Source organism: Phyllobates terribilis, unplaced genomic scaffold (assembly GCF_046119375.1).
Source record: "Phyllobates terribilis strain yellow unplaced genomic scaffold, ASM4611937v1 Scaffold_63__1_contigs__length_7903474, whole genome shotgun sequence".
Taxonomy (NCBI): Eukaryota; Metazoa; Chordata; class Amphibia; order Anura; family Dendrobatidae; genus Phyllobates; species Phyllobates terribilis.
This window is the reverse complement of record NW_027362823.1, coordinates 7,791,143-7,808,009: the sequence shown is the minus strand read 5'-3', so window position 1 is coordinate 7,808,009 and position 16,867 is coordinate 7,791,143. Positions and strand designations below refer to the sequence as shown.

Sequence of the window (16,867 nt, the reverse complement as noted above, 5' to 3'; positions counted from 1 at the left end):
AACCCTCAGGTGCTTCACAAATTGATTCATACAAATGAAAAAGTGTTTTTTTTTTCACTTTTTCATTGTTACGAATCAATTTGTGAAGCACCTGGGGGTTCCAAGTGCTCACTATGCATCTAGATAGGTGCCTTGGGGGGTCTAGTTTCCAAAATGGGGTCACTTGTGGGGGAGCTCCAATGTTTGGGCACACAGGGACTCTCTAAATGCAACATGGTGTCCTCTAACAAATTTAACGGAAAATCGGCTCAAATTGTTAGCGACACCATGTTGCGTTTGGAGAGCCGCTGTGTGCCCAAACATTGGAGCTCCCCCACAAGTGACCCCATTTTGGAAACTAGACCCCCCAAGGCACCTATCTAGATGCATTGTGAGCACTTGGAACACTCAGGTGCTTCACAAATTGATTCATAAAAATGAAAAAGTGTTTTTTTTTTTCACTTTTTCATTGTTACGAATCAATTTGTGAAGCACCTGGGGGTTGCAAGTGCTCACTATGCATCTAGAAAGGTGCCTTGGGGGGTCTAGTTTCCAAAATGGGGTCACTTGTGGGGGAGCTCCAAAGTTTGGGCACACATGGGCTCTCCAAACACAACATGGCGTCCGCTAATTATTCAAGCAAATTTTACAATCAAAAAGTCAAATAGCGCTCCTTCCCTCCCGAGCCCTGCCGTGCGCCCAAACAGTATTTTTTCCCCAAATATTGGGTATCTGCGTGCCCAGGGGAAATTGCACAACAAATTTTGGGGTCCATTTTTTCTTGTTACCCCTGTGAAAATAAAAAAAATTGGGTCTAAATTAACATTTTTGTGAAAAAAGTTAAATGTTCATTTTTTTCTTCCACATTCAAAAAATTCCTGTGAAGCACCTGAAGGGTTAATAAAGTTCTTGAATGTGGTTTTGAGCACCTTGAGGGGTGCAGTTTTTAGAATGGTGTCACTTTTGGGTATTTTCTGTCATAAAGACCTCTCAAAGTGACTTCAAATGTGATGTGGTCCCTAAAAAAATGGTTTTGTAAATTTTGTTGGAAAAATGAGAAATCGCTGGTCAACTTTTAACCCTTATAGCTCCCTAACAAAAAAAAATTTTGGTTCCAAAATTGTGCTGATGTAAAGTAGACATGTGGGAAATGTTATTTATTAACTCTTTTGTGTGACATATCGCTCTGATTTCAGGGCTTAAAAATTCAAATTTTGAAAATTGCAAAATTTTCAAAATTTTCGCCAAATTTCCGTTTTTTTCACAAATAAACGCAAGTGATATCGAAGAAATTTTTCCACAATCATGAAGTACAATATGTCACGAAAAAACAATCTCAGAATCAGGGGGATCCGTTGAAGCGTTCGAGAGTAATTACCTCATAAAGTGACAGTGGTCAGAATTGTAAAAATTGGCCCGGTCATTAACGTGCAAACCACCCGCGGGGCTTAATGGGTTAATGCAGTTTCTAAAATCAGAAAGAATTGAATTCAATGTTTTTTGTTCATTTTGCTTGTTTGTCGGATTTTGGGATGGACTCTTTGGCTTTGCTTTTCTTCTCCTCATTGGATTTTTCATGTTCAAAGTTGCAGAAGCCAGATTACAAGCTCATTTTGGTTCAACTTCAGCAACTGTGCATTGCATTGCCATGTAATGTGATGCAATGCTATCTTTCTAGCTCTCCCTTTTTACTTCCTTTTGGATAAACAGACATATTAGGCAAGCATTTTGGAGCTTTCACCTAAATAACTACAGGTGGTGAGATAAGCTGCACAATATAATTGACCTTTCAGTATATTGTTGCACACACACCATCTATTTAGCAAATGCCCTTGTTATCAACAGCAGCCTTTTAAACTCACCTGAGCTAACAGGTATGTGCGCTGGTTACTCTGCTGCGCTTAAAATTTCTTTCTTGGTTTGCTACAATGCCTTTTCTGAAACGTTGTCTCCTTCTGCTGGAACACTGACTTCTTTCATTTAATGCCTGCAGACTATAAAAGAGAACCCAACCCAAAAAGTTTGGTTGATTAGTCTGTGGCATTCTGTTAAACTGTTGCTTATGGCGGTCTCTGTGAGCTTCTCAGCGACATTCAGCCAGCCAGGTATCCTGCCTGCAGTAGATGGAATGTGGCAATGGAACGCTGGCTGCGCGTGTCATAATAGGCTCTGAGCCTTTATATACCTGTGCACAGCAGCAGCCACCTTCAGTCTGCTGCTGGACAGCCAGCAGCAGCAGCAGCAGGAGAGGTATGTAATCAGGAGCCCTCCTGCTAAGGGTAGACAGCTGCTCGTTCCACCCCACCCCCCGCCTTAATTGGTTCTCCTCCCTTCCAACGGTGTTGAGGCGGGTGGGAACAGCAGGGGGTGAAGGTGCTGTGTTTAAAGAGGTGGAGTTATGCAGATCTAAAACGCGTGGATTGCAGCAGCAGCAAGCCGAAAAGTGCAGGCATGTAAGGGATCTAGAGGTTGACAACATGTCTTCTTAACGGGAGTCCAGGAGCTCATCTCCACAAATGGACTTTTCAGGATCCTTGGGTGGCTCCGTAGTTTGAAACCAATTCTGGTTATCGCTTCTCGGCCTTTTGGCTAAGATCAAGTGTAGTATCTGTTCTTATCAGTTTAATATCTGATACATCCCCTATCTGGGGACCATATATTAAATGGATTTTTAGAACAGGGAGATGGAAAAAGAGCTTGCTCTGTCCACTCCACGCATTGACCTGGTATTGCAGTATCTCCAGGACCGGTGCACCCCTTCTTTAATGCAGTTTCTAAAATCAGAAAGAATTGAATTCAATGTTTTTTGTTCATTTTGCTTGTTTGTCGGATTTTGGGATGGACTCTTTGGCTTTGCTTTTCTTCTCCTCATTGGATTTTTCATGTTCAAAGTTGCAGAAGCCAGATTACAAGCTCATTTTGGTTCAACTTCAGCAACTGTGCATTGCATTGCCATGTAATGTGATGCAATGCTATCTTTCTAGCTCTCCCTTTTTACTTCCTTTTGGATAAACAGACATATTAGGCAAGCATTTTGGAGCTTTCACCTAAATAACTACAGGTGGTGAGATAAGCTGCACAATATAATTGACCTTTCAGTATATTGTTGCACACACACCATCTATTTAGCAAATGCCCTTGTTATCAACAGCAGCCTTTTAAACTCACCTGAGCTAACAGGTATGTGCGCTGGTTACTCTGCTGCGCTTAAAATTTCTTTTTTGGTTTGCTACAATGCCTTTTCTGAAACGTTGTCTCCTTCTGCTGGAACACTGACTTCTTTCATTTAATGCCTGCAGACTATAAAAGAGAACCCAACCCAAAAAGTTTGGTTGATTAGTCTGTGGCATTCTGTTAAACTGTTGCTTATGGCGGTCTCTGTGAGCTTCTCAGCGACATTCAGCCAGCCAGGTATCCTGCCTGCAGTAGATGGAATGTGGCAATGGAACGCTGGCTGCGCGTGTCATAATAGGCTCTGAGCCTTTATATACCTGTGCACAGCAGCAGCCACCTTCAGTCTGCTGCTGGACAGCCAGCAGCAGCAGCAGCAGGAGAGGTATGTAATCAGGAGCCCTCCTGCTAAGGGTAGACAGCTGCTCGTTCCACCCCACCCCCCGCCTTAATTGGTTCTCCTCCCTTCCAACGGTGTTGAGGCGGGTGGGAACAGCAGGGGGTGAAGGTGCTGTGTTTAAAGAGGTGGAGTTATGCAGATCTAAAACGCGTGGATTGCAGCAGCAGCAAGCCGAAAAGTGCAGGCATGTAAGGGATCTAGAGGTTGACAACATGTCTTCTTAACGGGAGTCCAGGAGCTCATCTCCACAAATGGACTTTTCAGGATCCTTGGGTGGCTCCGTAGTTTGAAACCAATTCTGGTTATCGCTTCTCGGCCTTTTGGCTAAGATCAAGTGTAGTATCTGTTCTTATCAGTTTAATATCTGATACGTCCCCTATCTGGGGACCATATATTAAATGGATTTTTAGAACAGGGAGATGGAAAAAGAGCTTGCTCTGTCCACTCCACGCATTGACCTGGTATTGCAGTATCTCCAGGACCGGTGCACCCCTTCTTTAATGCAGTTTCTAAAATCAGAAAGAATTGAATTCAATGTTTTTTGTTCATTTTGCTTGTTTGTCGGATTTTGGGATGAACTCTTTGGCTTTGCTTTTCTTCTCCTCATTGGATTTTTCATGTTCAAAGTTGCAGAAGCCAGATTACAAGCTCATTTTGGTTCAACTTCAGCAACTGTGCATTGCATTGCCATGTAATGTGATGCAATGCTATCTTTCTAGCTCTCCCTTTTTACTTCCTTTTGGATAAACAGACATATTAGGCAAGCATTTTGGAGCTTTCACCTAAATAACTACAGGTGGTGAGATAAGCTGCACAATATAATTGACCTTTCAGTATATTGTTGCACACACACCATCTATTTAGCAAATGCCCTTGTTATCAACAGCAGCCTTTTAAACTCACCTGAGCTAACAGGTATGTGCGCTGGTTACTCTGCTGCGCTTAAAATTTCTTTTTTGGTTTGCTACAATGCCTTTTCTGAAACGTTGTCTCCTTCTGCTGGAACACTGACTTCTTTCATTTAATGCCTGCAGACTATAAAAGAGAACCCAACCCAAAAAGTTTGGTTGATTAGTCTGTGGCATTCTGTTAAACTGTTGCTTATGGCGGTCTCTGTGAGCTTCTCAGCGACATTCAGCCAGCCAGGTATCCTGCCTGCAGTAGATGGAATGTGGCAATGGAACGCTGGCTGCGCGTGTCATAATAGGCTCTGAGCCTTTATATACCTGTGCACAGCAGCAGCCACCTTCAGTCTGCTGCTGGACAGCCAGCAGCAGCAGCAGCAGGAGAGGTATGTAATCAGGAGCCCTCCTGCTAAGGGTAGACAGCTGCTCGTTCCACCCCACCCCCCGCCTTAATTGGTTCTCCTCCCTTCCAACGGTGTTGAGGCGGGTGGGAACAGCAGGGGGTGAAGGTGCTGTGTTTAAAGAGGTGGAGTTATGCAGATCTAAAACGCGTGGATTGCAGCAGCAGCAAGCCGAAAAGTGCAGGCATGTAAGGGATCTAGAGGTTGACAACATGTCTTCTTAACGGGAGTCCAGGAGCTCATCTCCACAAATGGACTTTTCAGGATCCTTGGGTGGCTCCGTAGTTTGAAACCAATTCTGGTTATCGCTTCTCGGCCTTTTGGCTAAGATCAAGTGTAGTATCTGTTCTTATCAGTTTAATATCTGATACGTCCCCTATCTGGGGACCATATATTAAATGGATTTTTAGAACAGGGAGATGGAAAAAGAGCTTGCTCTGTCCACTCCACGCATTGACCTGGTATTGCAGTATCTCCAGGACCGGTGCACCCCTTCTTTAATGCAGTTTCTAAAATCAGAAAGAATTGAATTCAATGTTTTTTGTTCATTTTGCTTGTTTGTCGGATTTTGGGATGGACTCTTTGGCTTTGCTTTTCTTCTCCTCATTGGATTTTTCATGTTCAAAGTTGCAGAAGCCAGATTACAAGCTCATTTTGGTTCAACTTCAGCAACTGTGCATTGCATTGCCATGTAATGTGATGCAATGCTATCTTTCTAGCTCTCCCTTTTTACTTCCTTTTGGATAAACAGACATATTAGGCAAGCATTTTGGAGCTTTCACCTAAATAACTACAGGTGGTGAGATAAGCTGCACAATATAATTGACCTTTCAGTATATTGTTGCACACACACCATCTATTTAGCAAATGCCCTTGTTATCAACAGCAGCCTTTTAAACTCACCTGAGCTAACAGGTATGTGGGCTGGTTACTCTGCTGCGCTTAAAATTTCTTTTTTGGTTTGCTACAATGCCTTTTCTGAAACGTTGTCTCCTTCTGCTGGAACACTGACTTCTTTCATTTAGTGCCTGCAGACTATAAAAGAGAACCCAACCCAAAAAGTTTGGTTGATTAGTCTGTGGCATTCTGTTAAACTGTTGCTTATGGCGGTCTCTGTGAGCTTCTCAGCGACATTCAGCCAGCCAGGTATCCTGCCTGCAGTAGATGGAATGTGGCAATGGAACGCTGGCTGCGCGTGTCATAATAGGCTCTGAGCCTTTATATACCTGTGCACAGCAGCAGCCACCTTCAGTCTGCTGCTGGACAGCCAGCAGCAGCAGCAGCAGGAGAGGTATGTAATCAGGAGCCCTCCTGCTAAGGGTAGACAGCTGCTCGTTCCACCCCACCCCCCGCCTTAATTGGTTCTCCTCCCTTCCAACGGTGTTGAGGCGGGTGGGAACAGCAGGGGGTGAAGGTGCTGTGTTTAAAGAGGTGGAGTTATGCAGATCTAAAACGCGTGGATTGCAGCAGCAGCAAGCCGAAAAGTGCAGGCATGTAAGGGATCTAGAGGTTGACAACATGTCTTCTTAACGGGAGTCCAGGAGCTCATCTCCACAAATGGACTTTTCAGGATCCTTGGGTGGCTCCGTAGTTTGAAACCAATTCTGGTTATCGCTTCTCGGCCTTTTGGCTGCGGTCAAGTGTCTTGTACAGGCGACTGTGGTCCAGAAGGTACTCGGGTACCCCTCTCCTCGGCCTTGCAGGGTGACCCACTTCGGTGGGCTCCCCTGCCTGCTGCTATTGGGAGAGGGCTTAGTCCCAGGGTAACGGGTTGCGATCCCCCCCAGCCTCTCAGGTGTTTCTGTTTACAGAACTCTGAAAGGCGCAGATTGCAAGCGGTTTGCGATTTGCTTTTTCTTGTTGCGTTACCATGGAGGTTGACCCCAACCTCGTGCCTCACTATGCGAGGCTTAAAAACACTATCCGTATTCATTTCACAGAGGGCGGAAGTGATGAAAGGAAATTGCGGTACGTAGTCCAGGACGTGCTTGAAGGGCTCTTTCATGTGCAGAAGAACGAGATTCTCTCTATCCAGGATTATCCGAGGCGTGGCGATTATGACATCACCTTCACCGGGGAAGGCATTTTTCAGGATGTCCTGGTAAGAGCCAGAAAGGCAAAAAACAATCCTATTCTAAAAGGAATACAAGTTATCAAGCACGTCCTGGATGAGGTAAAAATGGTAATCCTTAAAGTATTTTCTCCTTTCGTTACTTCAGTGGAACTAACATGTTTTCTTTCAATGTACTTTAAAAGTGTAAAATGTATAGGGAAAGTACTTAATGAGTTTCACATATGGACGTCCAAATGGAAATTTCTAGTAACATGTGAAAGAGACCCTAATTTCCCAGGCGGTGTGAAACTCCCTCCTGCACGTTTTAAAATAGGTTCCTCAAATGGAGACTTCTTTTTTTCTGGTATGCCACCCTTTTGTAGAAACTGTGGAAAATATGGCCATTTTAAGGATGACTGTGAGGCAACCTGTAGAAACTGTGCTAGTACAGAACATGACACCAAAGAATGTCCTCATGATAAAAAATGTAATTTCTGCCAAAAACCTGGTCATTTTTATTTTTCATGCCCACATAGGTTCTGGGAGGCCGAACAGAGACGGAAGGAAAAGGCCAGGACATCCGAAAATGAACCAACAGGTCAGACCACCCCTCAGGAGGAGGAACAACAACCTGGAGCCTCAGCGAGCAAAGAGGGCAATTCGAGTGATGAGGAAAGCTCAGAGGTAATGAAGGGTAACTCCCAAGCAGTGAGGAAAAGTTGGCACCAAGACAACAGGGAGGCTAAAAGAAAGGCAGAAAAGGAACAAAAGGGCATGATCGGTAAAACCAAAAGAGACCGGCAGAAGGTTGACACCGAGCCCGAGGCAAAAACTGGGTTTCCTGGGCCTGAGTCTGAGGCTAACTGGACTACGGTGGGTCCCCATAAAAAGAAAAGAGGGAAGAAAGATGGTTCGAATGGAGCGGCTGATGGGGATCAGATGGACACATCTCCTGGTGGGGAGGTGGACGTTGGTCCCCCAAAAGTCCCGGACCCTGCTGACCCCGGTGGGGAGCCGGGCCTTGCCAGCTCCGTGAGCTCGGGTACATTGCCTTGTACCCAACCTTCCCCTGTGTGTCGGCCTCCCCTGGGTGCAGGGGAGCCACCTGGGGACCCACCTGATAAGGATCTGAATGGCCAGCCCATGGAGACCCAGGGTGCTGTTCCTCTTAGTTGTCTCCCAAGCTACTCACATGTAGCGTTGGGTCATTGTCTTGGTGAGTCAAGTTCCTCCTCCATGGAGTCCTTACTTACGATAAATTCGGACGAGGGAAGTAGCTCGAGCGTAAGTGGTCTGGCCGGTTCAGCGGATAGGAAGTAAGTTCCGTATTTCTGTTTTATATAATTTTTTTACTTTCCTCCAATGGCAGAACTTAAGGGCATTTCCCTCAATGTGAGGGGTCTAAAATCAAATACCAGAAGAGTAACATTATTTAATTTTTTAACTTGTCTTACGGCTTCCGTCTTCTTTTTACAGGAATGCAATATCCCGCACACAGTATCCTACAAAAAATACAAAGAGGATTGGAAATGTGGCCCATCAGTGTGGTCCGGGTCAAATGTTACCGGATCAGCAGGGATAGCTATACTTTTTAAGGGAAACGTTCAAATTGATTTTATCCAAGAGATTTTACCAGGTCGTATGTTATTAGTTAAAGCTTTTATTAATGGTGTAAAATGGCAATTTTTAAATTTTTATGGGTCCCCAGATAAAAATGAAAGAGCTGACATGTTAGAGATTTTACCATTATTTATTAATACCTCTGAACCTTTTATCTTGGCAGGTGATTTTAATTGTATTTTAAAGGGTGAAAGTCGGCGCTCTACAGCCGTAAGTAGAAACTATGACAAAACTACCGGTATGTTAAGTAATATTTTAAGTGATTTTAGACTTGTTGATATTTATAAAGAATGCAACAAGACTAGTTCAGTAGAAGCCGGCTTTACCTGGAGCAATTTAAATTGCAGTTCAAGAATAGATTTTATATTCGGTTCAGAACAAATTTTACCTGATAAATGTGAAACCCACGATAATATCTTCTCAGATCATAAATTTTTATCTTTTAGTGTAAAAATTAATGCTAATAAAAAATGTGGGAAAAAAACTTGGAAAATGAATGTATCCCTTTTAAATGATTCTAAGATTTTATCGGATTTTATTGAATTTTATAAAAACTGCAGGAGGAAGAAAGATGTAAATGTCCCTATAAGTGCCTGGTGGGATAAAATGAAAAAAAAAATAAAAGATTTTTTTATTAAGAAAAGCATATATAAAGCAAAAGAAAAGCTAGAATTATATAATAATTTAAATACCCGGTTACAGACCTTATATAAACTTAGAGAAAATGGTCTAGAAGTAGAAAAAGATATTAAAATACTGAAAGAAGAAATAACAAAATCACTAGAACAAAAAGGGAAAGAGCTCATTTTCCGCTCCAGAATAAAACACATGGAGGAAGACGAAAAATGTTCTAGATATTTTTTTAAAAAAATTAGAGAGAAAAAAACAGTAATTGAAGATATAGATGAAGAGAAAAATATGGGAAAAATTTTGGAAAAGGTACATGGTTACTATTTTAATCTTTTTAATGATAAAAGAATAGATGAAAATATAATGCAAAATTCTCTAGAAGAAATAACATCTGTTTTAGATACCGCCTCCCAAGAGTTTTTATCACAAAACATAACAGAAGAAGAAATTTTACAAACCATAAAAAGTTTTAAAATTGGAAAAGTCCCTGGATCAGACGGTATTCCTATAGAGTTTTATGTAAAATTTTATGATATTTTAAAAGAGGATCTGTTTTATGTTTTTACTGAAGTTTTTAATGATAAGGTTTTATTAAAATCCTGGAAAAAAGGGGAGGTCTCATTATTATATAAGAAAGGTGATAAGACAGACTTAAAAAACTGGAGACCTATAACCCTACTAAACTGTGACTATAAAATAATGGCAAAAATTTGTGCAAACCGCCTTAAAAAAATTATAGGAAAAATAATCCACTCAAACCAAGTATGTGGTGTGCCTGAGCGCAGTATCTGGGACAATCTAAACCTTGTTAAAGACTGTATTGAAGACATTAAAAACAGAAAAGGGAAGATGGCAATTTTATCAATTGACTTCGAAAAAGCTTTTGATCAGATTTCTCATTTTTATCTTTTTAAGGTTTTAGAAAAAATGGGCATACCAGAAAGGTTTTTATTATCTCTTAAAGCGTTTTATAAGGACTGCACAAGTAAGATTTTAGTAAATGGTTTCAAGACACAAGATGTTTTTTTAAAATCAGGGGTAAAACAGGGGTGCCCCCTGTCCCCACTACTTTTTATTTGTGCTCTTGAGCCACTTTTATGTGCAATCCGTAGAGATAGACAAATATGTGGTATCCCTCTACCTGGAAGCAAAGGAACAGAAGCAAAAGTGGTGGGTTACATGGACGATGTGGCGGTCCTTTGCCGAGATGCACCATCACTACAAAACTCACTCAAACAGATCCAATCCTTTTGTACAGCTTCTGGTTTTAAGGTTAATTTTAATAAGAGTAGTATTTTAAATATTGGGGAGATGATTTTACACGATGTTTTTATTCCAATAACTGACTCTATTAATATTTTAGGTATTTCTTTCTGTGAATCCAATAATGGTCTAAATAACTGGGAGGCGGTAGCTCAGAAAGTGAATACGAAAATATGTATGTGGAATATGAGAAAATTAACGATGGAGGGTAAAGTATTAATTATAAAAATGGTCATTTTGCCTCTTTTATTGTATTTGAGTTTGGTTTTCCCTCCCCCTGTAAATATTTTAAAAAAGATCACTAAAGCATGTTTTACTTTTTTCTGGAGTTCTAAGATGGAGAAATTAAAAAGAGAAATTGTAACAAAACCAAAGCTCAAAGGTGGGAAAGACTTTCCAGATTTTAGTAGGTTCCTTTTAATTAAATTTTTTTGCTTCTGTTTTAATGCCCTTTTTAAAAATCACTATTGGTCCTTTTTTATGCGTTATAACACTGTTTTTTTTATGAGAAAGTTTGGGTGGTTTGAAACGGTTTTATCATCTCCATATGCTTTTAAACTGCCAACGCATTATTTAATTTTAGAAAAAATAGTGATTCATTTTAATTTAGGGGGTAAAGAAGCGGGAGATCTACAAAATAGTAAGAAATTAATTAAAAGTCTTTGTAAAAATGAAGAGTTATGTAACATTGAGCGCTATGATGATGAACAAATATTGAATATATGGAAAGTCATTAATGCAAAATATCTTTTTAATATACAGAAAGATTTGGCTTGGAGCTGCGCACACCAATGTCTTCCGTGCCGGGCATTCCAACATAGAAGAGGACTCGTGAGGTCTGCCATTTGCCCAAGAAGCGGATGTCAAGAGGAGGAATCAGTGAAACATCTACTATGGACTTGTCCTTTTGCAAAAGCGTTCTGGAGAAAATTGCTCCCTCTGATGGAAAAAGTGGCAGACCTCAAAGACTTTAACTACGCCACAATACTTTATGGACTTATGGAATGCCCAACAGAAGACCAAAAAATTATGGCATGGAAGACAATAAATTGCGCCAAAATAGCTCTCTGGAAAGCCCGAAATATTTTAATTTTTAATCATGATGGATTGTCTTTAAATGATGTTTTTAGTTTTTGTTTAAGTGAAATGTATGTATATTTTTTATTAGATAAAAAAAATAATCCAAATATCTCCCTAAAATGGGATGTCAATGTATGGAACACATTTTGAATTTTTGTAACATTTTATTAATTTGAATATATGCAAATTTTTATCCTATTTGAATAATTTATGTTTTTAAGTCTCGTATGTTTCGAGACAATGTATAAAAATTTGTAATGATGTAAAATGTTGCTTTTATTTCTGTACATCTGTGTAATTTTTAAATAAAACTGGTTTTATCCCTGTGAGGGGATAGCCAAATTAAAAAAAAAATCTGTTCTTATCAGTTTAATATCTGATACGTCCCCTATCTGGGGACCATATATTAAATGGATTTTTAGAACAGGGAGATGGAAAAAGAGCTTGCTCTGTCCACTCCACGCATTGACCTGGTATTGCAGTATCTCCAGGACCGGTGCACCCCTTCTTTAATGCAGTTTCTAAAATCAGAAAGAATTGAATTCAATGTTTTTTGTTCATTTTGCTTGTTTGTCGGATTTTGGGATGGACTCTTTGGCTTTGCTTTTCTTCTCCTCATTGGATTTTTCATGTTCAAAGTTGCAGAAGCCAGATTACAAGCTCATTTTGGTTCAACTTCAGCAACTGTGCATTGCATTGCCATGTAATGTGATGCAATGCTATCTTTCTAGCTCTCCCTTTTTACTTCCTTTTGGATAAACAGACATATTAGGCAAGCATTTTGAAGCTTTCACCTAAATAACTACAGGTGGTGAGATAAGCTGCACAATATAATTGACCTTTCAGTATATTGTTGCACACACACCATCTATTTAGCAAATGCCCTTGTTATCAACAGCAGCCTTTTAAACTCACCTGAGCTAACAGGTATGTGCGCTGGTTACTCTGCTGCGCTTAAAATTTCTCTTTTGGTTTGCTACAATGCCTTTTCTGAAACGTTGTCTCCTTCTGCTGGAACACTGACTTCTTTCATTTAATGCCTGCAGACTATAAAAGAGAACCCAACCCAAAAAGTTTGGTTGATTAGTCTGTGGCATTCTGTTAAACTGTTGCTTATGGCGGTCTCTGTGAGCTTCTCAGCGACATTCAGCCAGCCAGGTATCCTGCCTGCAGTAGATGGAATGTGGCAATGGAACGCTGGCTGCGCGTGTCATAATAGCAGGGCCGGCGTCAGCACCCGGCGCACCCGGGCAAATGCCGGGGCCCTGAGCACACAGAGGGGCCCACTGGCGGTCGCGCACCCCGCTGGGCTATGGGCGGAGGAGAGCGGTGTCAGCACCCGCCCTTCTCCGCCGCTTGCTCAGGGCCCCGGCAGCTGGATACTTACCTCTCCCCGTGCCTCCGCAGATCAGCTGTCTTCCTGCTCCCCGCTCCCTGTGACGTCTCAGGTCAAAGTGCGCGGTGACGTCTTACACCGCGCCCTCCCCTGAGCCGTCACAGGGAGCGGAGAGCGGGAAGACGCCGACAATGCTGGAGATCGGACCCGAGCAACGAGCGGCGGGCAGCAGGTAGCAGGTGAGGAGAAGGGAGGTGAGTATTTGATTTTTTTTTTTAATGTATGGAGGCATGGGGCAGTATAAAGAGAAGGGGGGGGCATCCTGCTTGGGGCATTATAAAGAGGGGGGGTACATCCTTTATGGGGCATTATAAAGGCGGGGGCATCCTGCATGGGGCATTATAAAGAGAGGGGGGGGTACATCCTGCATGGGGCATTATAAAGAGAGGGGGGGGTACATCCTGCATGGGGCATTATAAAGAGAGGGGGGGTACATCCTGCATGGGGCATTATAAGGTGGGGAACAGCCTGCATGGGGCATTATAAAGGGGGGGCCTGTATGGGGCATTATGTGGGGAGTAACAGCCTGCATGGAGCATTATAAGGGGGCACAGCCTGCATGCAGCATTATATGGGGGCCAGTATCCTGTATGGAGTTTTATAAGGGGACCAGTATCCTGTATGGAGCGTTATATGGGGGCCAGTATCTTGTATGGAGCTTTATAAGGGGACCAGTATTCAGTATGGAGCGTTATATGGGGGCCAGTATTCTGTATGGAACCTTATATGGGGGCCAGTATTCCGTATGGAGCCTTATATGGAGGCCAGTATTCCGTATGGAGCCTTATATGGAGGCCAGTATTCCGTATGGAGCCTTATATGGGGGCCAGTATTCCGTATGGAGCCTTATATGGGGGCCAGTATTCCGTATGGGGCCTTATATGGGGGCCAGTATTCCGTATGGGGGCCAGTATTCCTTATGGGGCCTTATATGGGGGCCAGTATTCCGCATGGAGCCTTATATGGGGGTCAGTATTCCGCATAGAGCCTTATATGGGGGTCAGTATTCCTTATGGGGCCTTATATGGGGGCCAGTATTCCGTATGGGGCCTTATATGGGGGCCAGTATTCCGTATGGGGCCAGTATTCCTTATGGGGCCTTATATGGGGGCCAGTATTCCTTATGGGGCCTTATATGGGGGCCAGTATTCCGTATGGAGTGTTATATGGGGGCCAGTATTCTGTATGGAGCTTTATATGGTGGCCACTATTATGTGTGGAGCGATTCACCGGTTTCTGAGCTATTGTGGAATTTACAATAGATATCACTCATGTAATGTAAGAAGTGAAATCTTTGCATTGTACTATATATATATATATATATTTCTCCGCCGTATCTCTGCATCATGAATCGTGGTATGTGTTAAAGGGGCCCACTGAGACTCTTTCGCCCAGGGCCCACAAAAACCTGGAGCCGGCCCTGCATAATAGGCTCTGAGCCTTTATATACCTGTGCACAGCAGCAGCCACCTTCAGTCTGCTGCTGGACAGCCAGCAGCAGCAGCAGCAGGAGAGGTATGTAATCAGGAGCCCTCCTGCTAAGGGTAGACAGCTGCTCGTTCCACCCCACCCCCCGCCTTAATTGGTTCTCCTCCCTTCCAACGGTGTTGAGGCGGGTGGGAACAGCAGGGGGTGAAGGTGCTGTGTTTAAAGAGGTGGAGATATGCAGATCTAAAACGCGTGGATTGCAGCAGCAGCAAGCCGAAAAGTGCAGGCATGTAAGGGATCTAGAGGTTGACAACATGTCTTCTTAACGGGAGTCCAGGAGCTCATCTCCACAAATGGACTTTTCAGGATCCTTGGGTGGCTCCGTAGTTTGAAACCAATTCTGGTTATCGCTTCTCGGCCTTTTGGCTAAGATCAAGTGTAGTATCTGTTCTTATCAGTTTAATATCTGATACGTCCCCTATCTGGGGACCATATATTAAATGGATTTTTAGAACAGGGAGATGGAAAAAGAGCTTGCTCTGTCCACTCCACGCATTGACCTGGTATTGCAGTATCTGCAGGACCGGTGCACCCCTTCTTTAATGCAGTTTCTAAAATCAGAAAGAATTGAATTCAATGTTTTTTGTTCATTTTGCTTGTTTGTCGGATTTTGGGATGGACTCTTTGGCTTTGCTTTTCTTCTCCTCATTGGATTTTTCATGTTCAAAGTTGCAGAAGCCAGATTACAAGCTCATTTTGGTTCAACTTCAGCAACTGTGCATTGCATTGCCATGTAATGTGATGCAATGCTATCTTTCTAGCTCTCCCTTTTTACTTCCTTTTGGATAAACAGACATATTAGGCAAGCATTTTGGAGCTTTCACCTAAATAACTACAGATGGTGAGATAAGCTGCACAATATAATTGACCTTTCAGTATATTGTTGCACACACACCATCTATTTAGCAAATGCCCTTGTTATCAACAGCAGCCTTTTAAACTCACCTGAGCTAACAGGTATGTGCGCTGGTTACTCTGCTGCGCTTAAAATTTCTTTTTTGGTTTGCTACAATGCCTTTTCTGAAACGTTGTCTCCTTCTGCTGGAACACTGACTTCTTTCATTTAATGCCTGCAGACTATAAAAGAGAACCCAACCCAAAAAGTTTGGTTGATTAGTCTGTGGCATTCTGTTAAACTGTTGCTTATGGCGGTCTCTGTGAGCTTCTCAGCGACATTCAGCCAGCCAGGTATCCTGCCTGCAGTAGATGGAATGTGGCAATGGAACGCTGGCTGCGCGTGTCATAATAGGCTCTGAGCCTTTATATACCTGTGCACAGCAGCAGCCACCTTCAGTCTGCTGCTGGACAGCCAGCAGCAGCAGCAGCAGGAGAGGTATGTAATCAGGAGCCCTCCTGCTAAGGGTAGACAGCTGCTCGTTCCACCCCACCCCCTGCCTTAATTGGTTCTCCTCCCTTCCAACGGTGTTGAGGCGGGTGGGAACAGCAGGGGGTGAAGGTGCTGTGTTTAAAGAGGTGGAGTTATGCAGATCTAAAACGCGTGGATTGCAGCAGCAGCAAGCCGAAAAGTGCAGGCATGTAAGGGATCTAGAGGTTGACAACATGTCTTCTTAACGGGAGTCCAGGAGCTCATCTCCACAAATGGACTTTTCAGGATCCTTGGGTGGCTCCGTAGTTTGAAACCAATTCTGGTTATCGCTTCTCGGCCTTTTGGCTAAGATCAAGTGTAGTATCTGTTCTTATCAGTTTAATATCTGATACGTCCCCTATCTGGGGACCATATATTAAATGGATTTTTAGAACAGGGAGATGGAAAAAGAGCTTGCTCTGTCCACTCCACGCATTGACCTGGTATTGCAGTATCTCCAGGACCGGTGCACCCCTTCTTTAATGCAGTTTCTAAAATCAGAAAGAATTGAATTCAATGTTTTTTGTTCATTTTGCTTGTTTGTCGGATTTTGGGATGGACTCTTTGGCTTTGCTTTTCTTCTCCTCATTGGATTTTTCATGTTCAAAGTTGCAGAAGCCAGATTACAAGCTCATTTTGGTTCAACTTCAGCAACTGTGCATTGCATTGCCATGTAATGTGATGCAATGCTATCTTTCTAGCTCTCCCTTTTTACTTCCTTTTGGATAAACAGACATATTAGGCAAGCATTTTGGAGCTTTCACCTAAATAACTACAGATGGTGAGATAAGCTGCACAATATAATTGACCTTTCAGTATATTGTTGCACACACACCATCTATTTAGCAAATGCCCTTGTTATCAACAGCAGCCTTTTAAACTCACCTGAGCTAACAGGTATGTGCGCTGGTTACTCTGCTGCGCTTAAAATTTCTTTTTTGGTTTGCTACAATGCCTTTTCTGAAACGTTGTCTCCTTCTGCTGGAACACTGACTTCTTTCATTTAATGCCTGCAGACTATAAAAGAGAACCCAACCCAAAAAGTTTGGTTGATTAGTCTGTGGCATTCTGTTAAACTGTTGCTTATGGCGGTCTCTGTGAGCTTCTCAGCGACA

General features: G+C 42.6%; 6 non-coding genes across 6 annotated transcripts; all 6 read left to right on the top strand.

The window, feature by feature from the left end:
- Window positions 1–2,548: 2,548 nt before the first annotated feature.
- On the top strand, window positions 2,549–2,739 carry LOC141193073 (U2 spliceosomal RNA). Its single transcript, XR_012266371.1, has one exon. It is a non-coding gene; the product is annotated as a U2 spliceosomal RNA (small nuclear RNA).
- Window positions 2,740–3,854: 1,115 nt separating this feature from the next.
- Window positions 3,855–4,045, top strand: LOC141192992 (U2 spliceosomal RNA). Its single transcript, XR_012266294.1, has one exon. It is a non-coding gene; the product is annotated as a U2 spliceosomal RNA (small nuclear RNA).
- A 1,115-nt stretch (window positions 4,046–5,160) lies between these two features.
- On the top strand, window positions 5,161–5,351 carry LOC141192991 (U2 spliceosomal RNA). The gene has a single exon (XR_012266293.1). It is a non-coding gene; the product is annotated as a U2 spliceosomal RNA (small nuclear RNA).
- Window positions 5,352–11,821: 6,470 nt separating this feature from the next.
- On the top strand, window positions 11,822–12,009 carry LOC141193151 (U2 spliceosomal RNA). The gene has a single exon (XR_012266445.1). It is a non-coding gene; the product is annotated as a U2 spliceosomal RNA (small nuclear RNA).
- A 2,723-nt stretch (window positions 12,010–14,732) lies between these two features.
- Window positions 14,733–14,923, top strand: LOC141193109 (U2 spliceosomal RNA). Its single transcript, XR_012266407.1, has one exon. It is a non-coding gene; the product is annotated as a U2 spliceosomal RNA (small nuclear RNA).
- A 1,115-nt stretch (window positions 14,924–16,038) lies between these two features.
- On the top strand, window positions 16,039–16,229 carry LOC141192990 (U2 spliceosomal RNA). The gene has a single exon (XR_012266292.1). It is a non-coding gene; the product is annotated as a U2 spliceosomal RNA (small nuclear RNA).
- The last annotated feature ends 638 nt before the right edge of the window (window positions 16,230–16,867 follow it).